This window comes from Aquila chrysaetos, chromosome 8 (genome assembly GCF_900496995.4).
Source record: "Aquila chrysaetos chrysaetos chromosome 8, bAquChr1.4, whole genome shotgun sequence".
Taxonomy (NCBI): Eukaryota; Metazoa; Chordata; class Aves; order Accipitriformes; family Accipitridae; genus Aquila; species Aquila chrysaetos.
Genome location: NC_044011.1, coordinates 43856120 through 43866738, shown reverse-complemented (window position 1 = coordinate 43866738; position 10619 = coordinate 43856120). Strand labels below are relative to the sequence as shown.

The window sequence follows — 10619 nt, the reverse complement described above, 5'->3', positions numbered from 1 at the left end:
TGAGGGGGCTCAGCAGGTCGTTATCCCCTTAGAGATGAGCTCGGAGTTTGCCCGGCCGCTGCCTGCAATTGGGGGGCCGGGAGGGCAGCCAGGAGGAGCAGGCAGTGCTCCCGGCGAGGTCTCGGTTACCTGCCGAGGGCAGGCTAGCACCCAGTCGGAAGGAGAGTTTGGGGTGAGGGACCCCCGCTTGTGCCCCTTATCGCACACCTGGGGGAGCGATGCTGAAATTTGGCTTCCTTCCCCCCGCGGTCCCGGACCAGCTCCGGGCGGGAGCCTGGCCATTCCCGGGGATGCCGATGCCGAGCACGCCATCGCCGGTCCCTCCTGCTGGCATTTTACCGGCCTTCGCGAGCACAGAGGCCAAGAGCAACAATACAGATACAGAGAGATTATATAGAGCACGGAATAAGTTTCGTATAAGGCTTTGGTACAGCACCATCATGTCAGATTTATTTGTAAATCGTTTACAGAAAAAAAAAGCTTACTGAAAAAATAGTGTTTTGTTTCTCTTATTTTTTTTATTTTTTTTTTTTTATTTTATTTTCTTCTTTTGAGGAACATACCTGAAGTTCAAAAATTAACCCTCTAGTTGCCGTCTGGGCTCCCATCAAATGCTATTTTTGCTGTGTGCAATTTAAAAACAAAGCGACTCGAACCCAACTCCCACCAACCTGTTACACAGCCCGCCCGGCTCGCAGCAGCCGCCCACGCTGCCCAGCCGGGCAGCGGCCAACGGTTCGCAGTGCACAAGTCAGTAAAATCAACACCACAGAGATTCGGCAGCTGATCGCTACTCACTTTTTAGTAAAAATTAAAAAAAACCCAAAAAAACAAAGAACAAAAAGAGAAAAAAAAAAGTCACGACGACAAACATTACGGAACCAGTGGTACTAAAGTTTCCTTTATTGTTATTGTTATTTAAAAAAGTCAGTTCCACTGGTTACCATTGAAACAGCACCAAAGAGCACCCTAACGTGTGTTATACATCGTAATACTCGACATTCAAGAAATGGAAACGAGGTTGGATGGTCTAGTCTTTATATCCATAGGCAAGAAATTCTTCTTAAGAAGAGGAAAAAGTTGTCCCATGCAACCAGAGACCTGTTGGGTCCGGAAGAAGATCCTGCCTTAGGGGAAAACACTATGAAGTTAGGAGGCAATTAAATCAAGAGCTACCTATGGAGGTCTACCAGGGTTCAGAGACTCTACAAACCTATCAAAGGGGATTAAAAAGTCCAGGCTCCCCAGGAGAGCCAGGGATGCTCCCCTGGGAGAGCTGGAGATGCTCCCCGGGGGATCCAGGGATGCTTCCCGGGAGCTGGCGCACAGGTGTGATCTCCGAATGCCCAAAGGATGGCTCGACAAACTTACGGCGATGTAAGTGTTTCCACAGGAGGATTTCTATAGGGTTTTCCCAGGCGGGAAACACAAAGGGACCGGAGCCCGCACAGCCGTACGGAAGGTCCTGCATTCCCCTGGGGCTGCGGGAGCATCCCTTGCCTGCTCTCCGCTGGCCCCGTGGAGAAAAAAAAGAGAAGTTTGGCCTTAAAGTGCACGTGGGAGGGCAGGGAGGGGGTGCCGGCATCTCCCACTGAGCCGAAATCTCCCCGAGCGGAGACGGGCGCTTTCCCACACAGCTCTTCCCACCGCTCCCAACAGCCGAGTGGGAAGAGCCTGGGAGGGGGCAGGAAGCAAACACCCCCCAAAAAAGCAAGCTCCCGCCAGATGCACGCAGCTGCGGTGGATGGAGGAAGCGGGGTTGCGCGTACAAAAAAAAAAAAATAAATAAACCCAAGGGAAGCAGGACGATGCTGATGGCACAGTCGCCCCTTCATCGCACAGTGCCCGGGGAGGAACGGCTCTTTATGTGTCTGTTTGGCATCCAGAGGGTTAACGGTACTGTGGAAAGTGTGCTTTGTAAACATTTTTTTGTGGTTTTTTTTCCTGTTTTTTTTCTGTAAGTGATTCCAGGGGAGATGGGGAAAGGAGAAAGCTGCCCGCCCCCCAGCCCACCCCTCAGCAATACCCCAAAGCCCTGCCAGCCGGGGGGCAATGCAGCCCCCCAGCCCGGACACCAACCGGTGAGAAATCTCATCCCTTCTCTTTCTCCTCACGTCCTTTTTCTTTTTTTTTTTTTTTTTTTTTTTTTTAAACATATAAAATACTCACTTATGTATTTACTGCTAATAAATGCAAGTTAGTCCCATCAAACATGCTTTGCTTTGATATCAAGAATTGGTGCTGAACAAATCTTGGCTCGATATTAGAAACATCACCCCCCCCACCCCCCCTCCCCGTCCCCCCCGACGAAGAAGACAGAAATATCATGGAAAATACGGGTGACACCTATGGAGGACACGGTGCCGCTGCGAGGGGGCCAGCTCCTGGGCATTACATTCGTGCCTCGGCCGGTCAGGGACACGGCATGACAACGGCAAGGGACCTCTGCCCGATCCCGGAGGGATGGGAGCACCCAGGCTCTGCACCACCGTCCCCTGCCTCGCCGCAGGGACGTCTGAGCCCAAAAACCAGCATCTGGGTGCCGCACAGGGCCGAGAGCCACGGAGACCCAGCCCGAGGAGAGCAGAAGCCCCCCCCTCACTGCTGCCCAAAGGCAATCCCCAAATCCTTGCCCGAGGAAGGCGGAGGGGATGGCTCGCCACTCGCTGGCGTCGCTCAGTCCCAAAAAACTGGCTCTTCTCCCCCTCGTCGCCTGCGTGCATGGGGGGAAAGAGGGTTGGGGGGTTGGGGGGGGGTTGCTGGCGGGTCCGTACTGTTTTGCAGGAAAAGCCCCGAGCACCCCCGGCACCTTCCCCACCGCGCCTGCTGCCCACCAAGCCGGGGCTCGACGCCGTTTCACCCACCGGGGCAGGGAAAGCCCCGAATCCCACCCCGGCACCCAGCCCGGTACCGGCAGCCTCCACGACACCACTAAAACCCTGATGGTCGGAAATCTTTTGTCGGTTGTAGAGGTATTGACGTGCCTACGGAAGAAGGTGCCCTGCTCCGGCCGGGCGCGGGGATCCGGGGAGACGCCGCCGGGGTGACCCAGGCGGCTCTGCGGGGCTCCATAAACCGTACGAGGGTTTCGTAAACCCTAAGGATTTATGAAGGCGGTGAGGATGGGTGGCCGACAGCACCCGGCGAGGTAGCGGCGTGGGGAGCTCGTCCCCGCAGAGTCCTCCCCGTCCCCGCCGGGTTGCAACCGGCCTGGTCCTTCCCACCAAAAATAGCACCCTTGGAGCTGAAATTCGTCTTATTTCTCTGGGAAAAAAAAAAAAAAAAAAAAAAGAAAAAAACACCCCAAACCCCAAGCAAGACACAGCCCTCGGTGGAAACACCATCACCTCGCTGCGGCACAGGGCAAGCTGGCAGCAAACGGGGTGCCCGGGCTCCCCCCCCATTGCCGGGCTTTTTCCCTTTTCAATTTTTTTCTCTATCGAAACAGCAACGCGACAGCAAACAGCAGCAACGCTGAGCCGGCGGCGGGACGGCAGCCGGAGCCGGTGGACCCCCACGAGCCCCCCAGACTTGCCCAGCCCCCCTCTCCCTCGCCACCGTATTGCTCAAACAGCACTAGGCATGGATACAAAAATAAAACAGCTATGTGACTTAGATATATATAATTTTTTTTTATATATATATATTTGTATATATATTTTTGTCTATTTATAGGTGGATGGAGAAGCAGCGAAGCCAAAGCGCAATATAATGTAAAAATACTCGCTCTGCTCCCGCTGTTCAGACTCTCCCCACCTCTGACAGCCTCTCTCATGCTGCACAGAAGTTTCTGACACCTATTACTAAGGAATTATTTTAAATATTTATTCTCCCCCCCTTCTAAAATAGAAAGTAAATATATATTTGTTTCATTTTATATACAATGCAGTTTCAATACACCAATATCATTTCTTTAGATAGAGATACTGGGGCTCATTTCGCAAGTCGGTTGTTTTGTTTTGTTGTTTTTTTTTTTTTTAACGTAAGTGCTGGGGGGGAGTGGGTGGAAATCAGAGGAGCTTTCAGACCACAGGACTGCCTTGTCCCAGGAAGCTGGGCACCCCCCTTTGCAGCCCTCTTGGTCCCCTGTAACCTCAGGAGAACAAGAATAAAAGCCCCCCTGGGACAGAAATTGTCGTTTCGATGGTAAAGCAAAAATCTGGGCAAACCCTCCTCCCCGGGGGGATGCCAGCCCCTCCATACCGCGTGTCCCGCCCCACTGCAACCAGTATAAAAATCCTTAGCTACCACTACAGTGCATGCTTTTGACATCCGAACCCCCTAAGCCCGGACCAGCCTGTCTGCCCCCCGTTTCTCTTGCCCACCCCCCCTCCCTAGGTACGGTCCTTCGTCCATCCATGCACGTATCAAAAGACAGCCAGAGCCCTGGGGATTGGGGATGCTCGTCGGCACGTATCCTGAGGTTACCCAGCATCACTGGGCAAGACGCCTACTGCCGCACAAATGATGAGGAACAGACAGCTTAGACAACACAAACCTGGCAGGCCAAAACACATATAAACAGGAAAAACGGGGAAACCTGGCATCCAAGGAGGGGAACAGGCTCCCACCTCCAGCCCCTTTCCCAGAAACCAGCAGCTCCGCACCGGTCCTCACCGTGAGGGGATGTACAGGTTGATGGAAATTAAGCGCAACGCCAAGTTTCTTCTTTTGCTGGCGCAGGCGTGGGCAAGTCAGAGATGCCATCGCTGCTTCCTCAGCCTCTAGTACTTGGCTCATGTGCTTCCCCAACAGATTTCAACAGTCACCTCTAACAGGAACAAATTGGCTTCCCAGCCTTTCCTCCTCTGCTAACAGAGGCAGGGAGGAGTAAAGATACTTAAAAAAAATTAAAAAAAAAAAAAACCAACAAAAAAAACCCAAACCACTAAGCTGAAGAGGGGAAATGGGACTAAACATCCTGTTTTCTTTAAGGGTTACCCCATGCCCAGACAGCACAGGGATGGGCTCCTGGAGAGCAGCGGGCACGCAGCCTGAATTCGGCCACCCCTGTGTCAGGAGCCATTGGACGCTTTGGCTGTACGGGCTCCAGCATCGTTGGTGAACAAATCCCCTCTATGCTTCAGACCCAAAAAGTCCTGCTAATGAGGTTTTTTAAAAAAAATAAAAATAAAATAAAATAAAATAAAATAGAGACACTCTGAAGAACATCCTGTCCTGCCGAGGAGCCACTGCTGGGACTGGCTGGCACGGCTGGCGCCACGTTCCTCAGCCCAAGGGACAAATTTAGCCGTATCCCTCTTATCCCTTCTGACTCATGCTTTTCTGGGAAGAAGAGATGCAAAGCAAAATGCTTACACATGAGTAACCGGAGAGCAGCATCTAGAGGGACTTCAGAGAAGGGTTTCTGTGTAGTGGTGCTTTTTCTTTAAACGATTGCACCAGAGATGAGGCAACGTGACGTCTCTTTCCCATGTCATGCCCCACGTGCGTCGGACATGCAGAGGAGAGGAACTGTCACTCCTGCTTCTCAATATCACAGCCCAAGGGTGAGTCACATACAATGAACAAAGAAAAAAAAAAAAGGGGGGGGGGGAAGTAAAAATTAAAAAAAAAAAAGCTATCTTGTCGTGTGCAGCAGGGATGCAGTGCAGGTCACGCTTGCCGTGGGGCAGCTGTGCCTGTCCATTCCCAAATCCCCCCCGGGCTCCGGCTGCTCCCAGCCCCTACCCGACTTTGCCCATCCCAATCCCCCCCCTCCACCGTGGCTCTAAACACTCTCCCCTAGAGACAAACATACCCCCGACATGCAAATCTACTGGACTTCTGCATACCTATCTATCTTTGTCCTACGCTTCTCTATGTATTTATATCTCATATATACAGTTGCATTTTACTCTGGTTCCTTAAAAAGATTTCCTTCTACAAAAAGCATCGACTCTGCCAGCCCGGGGCCACAGCGAGCCCACGCGGGATGTGTGGAAATCCCTGAAGGCAGCCGGCAGCCGGTCCAGCCTTGCTGAAAAATACCCCCAGCCAAGAACTACAGCTGAAACCAACCCAAAAGTCGGAGAACTCCCAAATCTACATCACTGCCTGAAGCAGGAGAAACCCAAATGCCAGGCAGATTTCGTCCTAATACAGACTGCAGCAATAAGTCTCGAATGCGTGTGTCGTGCCCGGATGCCCCAAGACACGACTAAGCCCTGCCGGGACCGTGCCTGGGCTGCTGAGCACAAACCCTAAGCCCTCAAACACGCCTGGAGGTAGGTACGGCAAAGCTGTTATTCCCTTTATATTCCCTTTACATTTATATATCCAAACACCATCACCTCCAGCCTTCCTCCAAAGCGGGTGGCACCGAACCAGCTGACAAAGAGACAAACGCCAGATCAACAGCCTGGAGCCCACCAGCGACCGAAACCAGCCTCCAAGTCACGAGTGACCGACACACAGGAACAGCAGTGAGCGTCCTACCCTGGGAAAAGCATCCCTGCTCACAGAGACACTCCCCACCAGCTCACGGGGACCACTCTGCCCGGGGGGAACCCACGCACCCACCCGGCGAGACCACAAACTGTGTTGGCGGTCCGGGGATGCCGGTGCCTTCCACCAAGGGCTCCAGCCCAGGTTCCTAGTGCAGGTGTGTGGCGGAGCTGGGAAGAGACCCCAGGACCCTCCAGCTCCCCCCATCCTACAAACCCATCACTCCAATTGCCCACGGACGCAATTAACGGCAGGCACAGAAACGGGGCCCCGCAAGCGAGCCCTAAACCCTCCCTCTCTCCTTACTTACTAACTTGCGTTTTCATTCACGTCAACATTGCAAAACCAAGCCTCTGTGGGTTTGCACAGCAAAGTCACCTTAAAAATAGGCATCCTCGATCGCTCAAGCAGCTCCCGCCGGAAAACCAGGCGAAGCGTTCGCTCTGCCCCACCGCCTGCCTGCAACGGGATGGCACACATTTGATGGAGAGGGGGCGAGGGACGGCACCCCACGACCACCCCCTCTTTCCGAGGGACCCCAGCGACACCCCCGTACCTACCTCTCCGCTTTACCTCCCCCGGCCCGGGGCGGCTGAATCCTGCAACCCCCACGGCGGCACGAAAACGGCGCTGGAACGTCCCCACCACGGCCACCTCGCAGGCGGAGGCACCAGCAAGGACCACCCAAAGCAGGGCTGGCGCCCACTGCACCGAGGCCTCGGCAGAGCCCGGGGACAAATATTCTTACAATTCAGAGGTGTTTTTTCACCGTGGCCCAGGATTTTCCAAGGGACCTAATGAAACGCGTCACGTTCGCAACGTGCAAGGAGGAATTGTACGCTTACTGATAAAACAAGAGCCGTCTACCTCAGACAAGCTTACAAAATAAGAGAGTTTGGCCCAGGAAGATAAAAATCAAGATATATTTTGCAGCATGAAAGAAAAAAAAAAAAAAAAAAATGAAGCAACAGCAGCTGTGTTTGCAAACCACCAAAGCGAAACGGAGTTCAAACAGGGATGAAATGGGGGAAGCGTTTGGCATCGTCTGACACAGCTTCGATGTCCCAGGTCCACGGGAGGAGAGAGGAGCGACCCCCTGAAGGGCATGGAAACCAGAGGGCTGGGAGAAGCGAGGAGGTTGCCAAAGCAAGAGGTGAGCCCGTCTGCCAAAGCACGGCCTGAGTCTATCGGAAGGTAACTCGGTCTAGCGGGGAAAGGAGTTAAGGATGGTTTTAGGGAAGAGCCGCTTCCACGAGGCGCCCGGGCGGGATTTCCCACTCCAGCAGCGTGGCAGGTACACGGCTGAAAGAGAGAGGGCTGCAGCTCCAGCCTCTAAAGGTCGAAGACCATGAAAAGCAGGGGGCCCAGCGGCTCAAAACACCTGCAAAAGGAAAACAACTCTCAAAAGACTGACCCAGCAAGCTGGCACGCTCCATCAACCTTCCCTGCGCTCCAAGTCCTCTAGAGCTCCTTAAGACGGGATGGGGGCACGGTCCCGAGGTAGCGACCTCAAGAGCCTGAAGACACCGCCTTGCCCGCGCGAACGGGCGTCATAAATAGTTTGGAAAGCACTCAAATGAAAAACCAACCTTCTGTTAGAGAGGTTGAGGCAACGAGAGCAAAAAGGAAGAGCAAGTCAGCTGCGGCACGGCCAGCACAAAGCCTCCAGGCCTCCCCCCAGCCGGGGCATTCCCCGGCCCCGATTGTCACCTGTCCGTCAGGAGCAGCCCGGCTCGCCTCCGCGCGGCAAGAGCCGCTGCCGCTGAAGTTACCGGCGAGCTGAAGTTAGCCAGGCAGAGTTTTCCCCGCTGCCGAGCGGGCGAACGGCATTAATTCAAGTCAGATCCGAGCGGATTCTAGGGAAATCCCTAAAACACACTCAAATAAAAGAAATTCGCAGTCATACTGTTAGCGAAGTTGAATTCTCACTCTGATAGTTGAGGGTCTTACATCAGGTCACTCGTCACATACTCAATAAAAAGCCCTGGTGCAGGCTGGAAAGAGAGGGGCATTTCCACGAGACCCTCCCTCCTTCCCGAGACAAACCTGCTCACGGTCTGAAGACCACCTACACAAAGTTGTTAATGCTCGGAAATATCTCGCTATCGATTTCAAGGATTCATTGTCAAGCGGTTCAAACCTAAGTGAGGGCTTCGAGATCAGAAAAGACGCGGTGCTCTGCTTTTTGTGGTTGCAGGTTTCCGAGCGTCCTGCTGGAAGAGGAAGCACAACCTCTAAAACCAGGTATTTCTAGGCAGAGCGATAAACAGGCTCCGACCTAAAAGCTCCCGGGGACTGTGGTGTGGTCGGAGTGGCCATAACCCGACCGTCCGGCTGAGAGCTGGCGTCTTTCTCCAAACATCTAAGCCCTTCGAGGTTCAACCAGCAGCAAGAGCAATAACCAAGGCAAAGCAGAATTAAAGGCGAGATTGCAGAGAATCTCTTGGCAATTCTACCTGGGAATAAACAAAAGTTTCCCATGCAAATGGAGAGCCTGGGGCAAAAAACATGCCTACAGGCTCTTCGATTCTCCTGACGCTTCTTTTACAGCCTGAATCCACTCAAAGCAAGAATATCCACGTGAAACATTTGGTATTTTATTCCCAGGCAGGCTGGAGGGTTTAGCACTTTACCGCAGAGGAAGAAATGTGCAAACCTGGATGCAGCGGTTGATTTTACCACTTCAAAAAAAAAAAAATCTCTAAGTATTTTAAAGGTAGGGATCACTTGCTATTAGCACTCAGCATTTACGTAGCACTTGCAGTCTGTAGGAACCAAGTGCTTGTCCAAAGTGCTCAAATATGACTTATCCCCATTTTACAGATGGGAGAACTGAGGCACAGAGAGGTTGAGTGACTTGCCCAAGGCCACGCAGTCAGAGAGTGGAGGCAGAGCAGGAAAGCAAGCCCGGCTCTTCTCAGAGCAGGCTACACCTTTCCTGCTAAAAAAGAAAAAAAAAAGAAAAAGAAAAAAAAAAAAGGCCTATGCAATCCAGAAAACCACCGGCCGCCAAACCTACCCTAAGTATTTTGAAGAGGAAATACATTCTGGTGAAGAGTTAGAACAGCTTTACCGAGAGGGGAACAGCGGGTCTCCTTGGATGGGGCAAAGGGAGGGACAAAACCCCGGAGGGTGTCACAGCCTACACGGCCAGGCTGGAGCAGGAAAAAGAAAGGGAAAACAGTGAAACCAGCAGCAATGCATTTTAAGCTGACGCGAAACGCCGGGCTTAGCTTTGCGCGGTCGCACCAAGGAGCCATCCATCTCCATCCGCAGAGCCGGGGATTTTCCAGCTGCTCTCGCCTGGGCTCAGCATCTGCCGACAGAGGCTTTTGGGACCATGCAGCCAAACCCCCTTCGCCCGCACACCTGCAGCAGCATCTCCCCGTTTCGCAGTTATGAATAAAGATTACAAACGTTACCATAGTAAGAAATCACGTTACTACACAGTACTGAAGAACATTCGCCAGCGATATACGGCATGTTGGGAAGAACTAATCAAAACCACCCTTCATCAAAGCTGACACACACCATACTTGGGGGAAAACACCCCTGGATAAAAACAGTCCCATACCTGCGTGCTCGCACAGTGGTGAGTACGCGTTAACAAGGTTCAAATGCATTTGCACAGACAAATGGCGATTTCTCACTTCTCAGACCAATTCAAAGGCTCGGGGTCTTTCTGGTTTTCCCTTTCAGAGATAGGTAAGGAAAGATGTCACGGATGGTTTTGTTGCTGTTATCTTCACATAAAAGGAGTCTGGGAAGGGGGAGGCAGGGAGATTTTCACAATTACAGCTTTCCTGGGATTATTTGGTCGTGTTTTTATCATAATCAGATTCATAGGATTACCAGTTCCCGTCTAGGTTGTTAGTTTCTTGTCAATTAATTACACCCTGTGTCATTTAATTTCTTCCGGCGATTGAGGGCCAGCTGCTCAATTCCACACTTTCTCCCTAAACACGCGCTGCAGAAGCAGATGTCAAAAGCTCTGTCTATGCCTTTTAAGCCTAGAGATCTTTTCCGAAACCGAGGTGCAACACCCCCCCCCCCCCCTTCCCACCCCACCGGAGCCATCCGGGGTGGGGGGAGAAGCGGATCCGAGGAGCGCCCAGCCCCAGGCATCCTTCCCCGTCCCCCCAACCTGCCCCAAGGCCCCCCCCCAGCTCGTC

At 52.7% G+C, this 10619-nt stretch overlaps 1 protein-coding gene across 11 annotated transcripts in view; it reads right to left on the bottom strand.

Moving 5' to 3' along the window:
- Positions 1 to 537: 537 nt before the first annotated feature.
- The window catches only part of IGSF9B (immunoglobulin superfamily member 9B), a 50621-nt gene continuing 40539 nt past the window's right edge, over positions 538 to 10619 (bottom strand). For 7 of the 11 annotated variants that reach the window (XM_030022535.1, XM_030022537.1, XM_030022538.1 and 4 more), the window contains one exon: positions 538 to 10414. The gene's annotated coding sequence lies outside the window, so the exon portion shown is untranslated. The remainder of the gene's footprint in view (positions 10415 to 10619) is intronic. The other 4 variants (XR_003924612.1, XR_003924613.1, XM_030022530.1 and 1 more) reach the window with 4 other exon arrangements.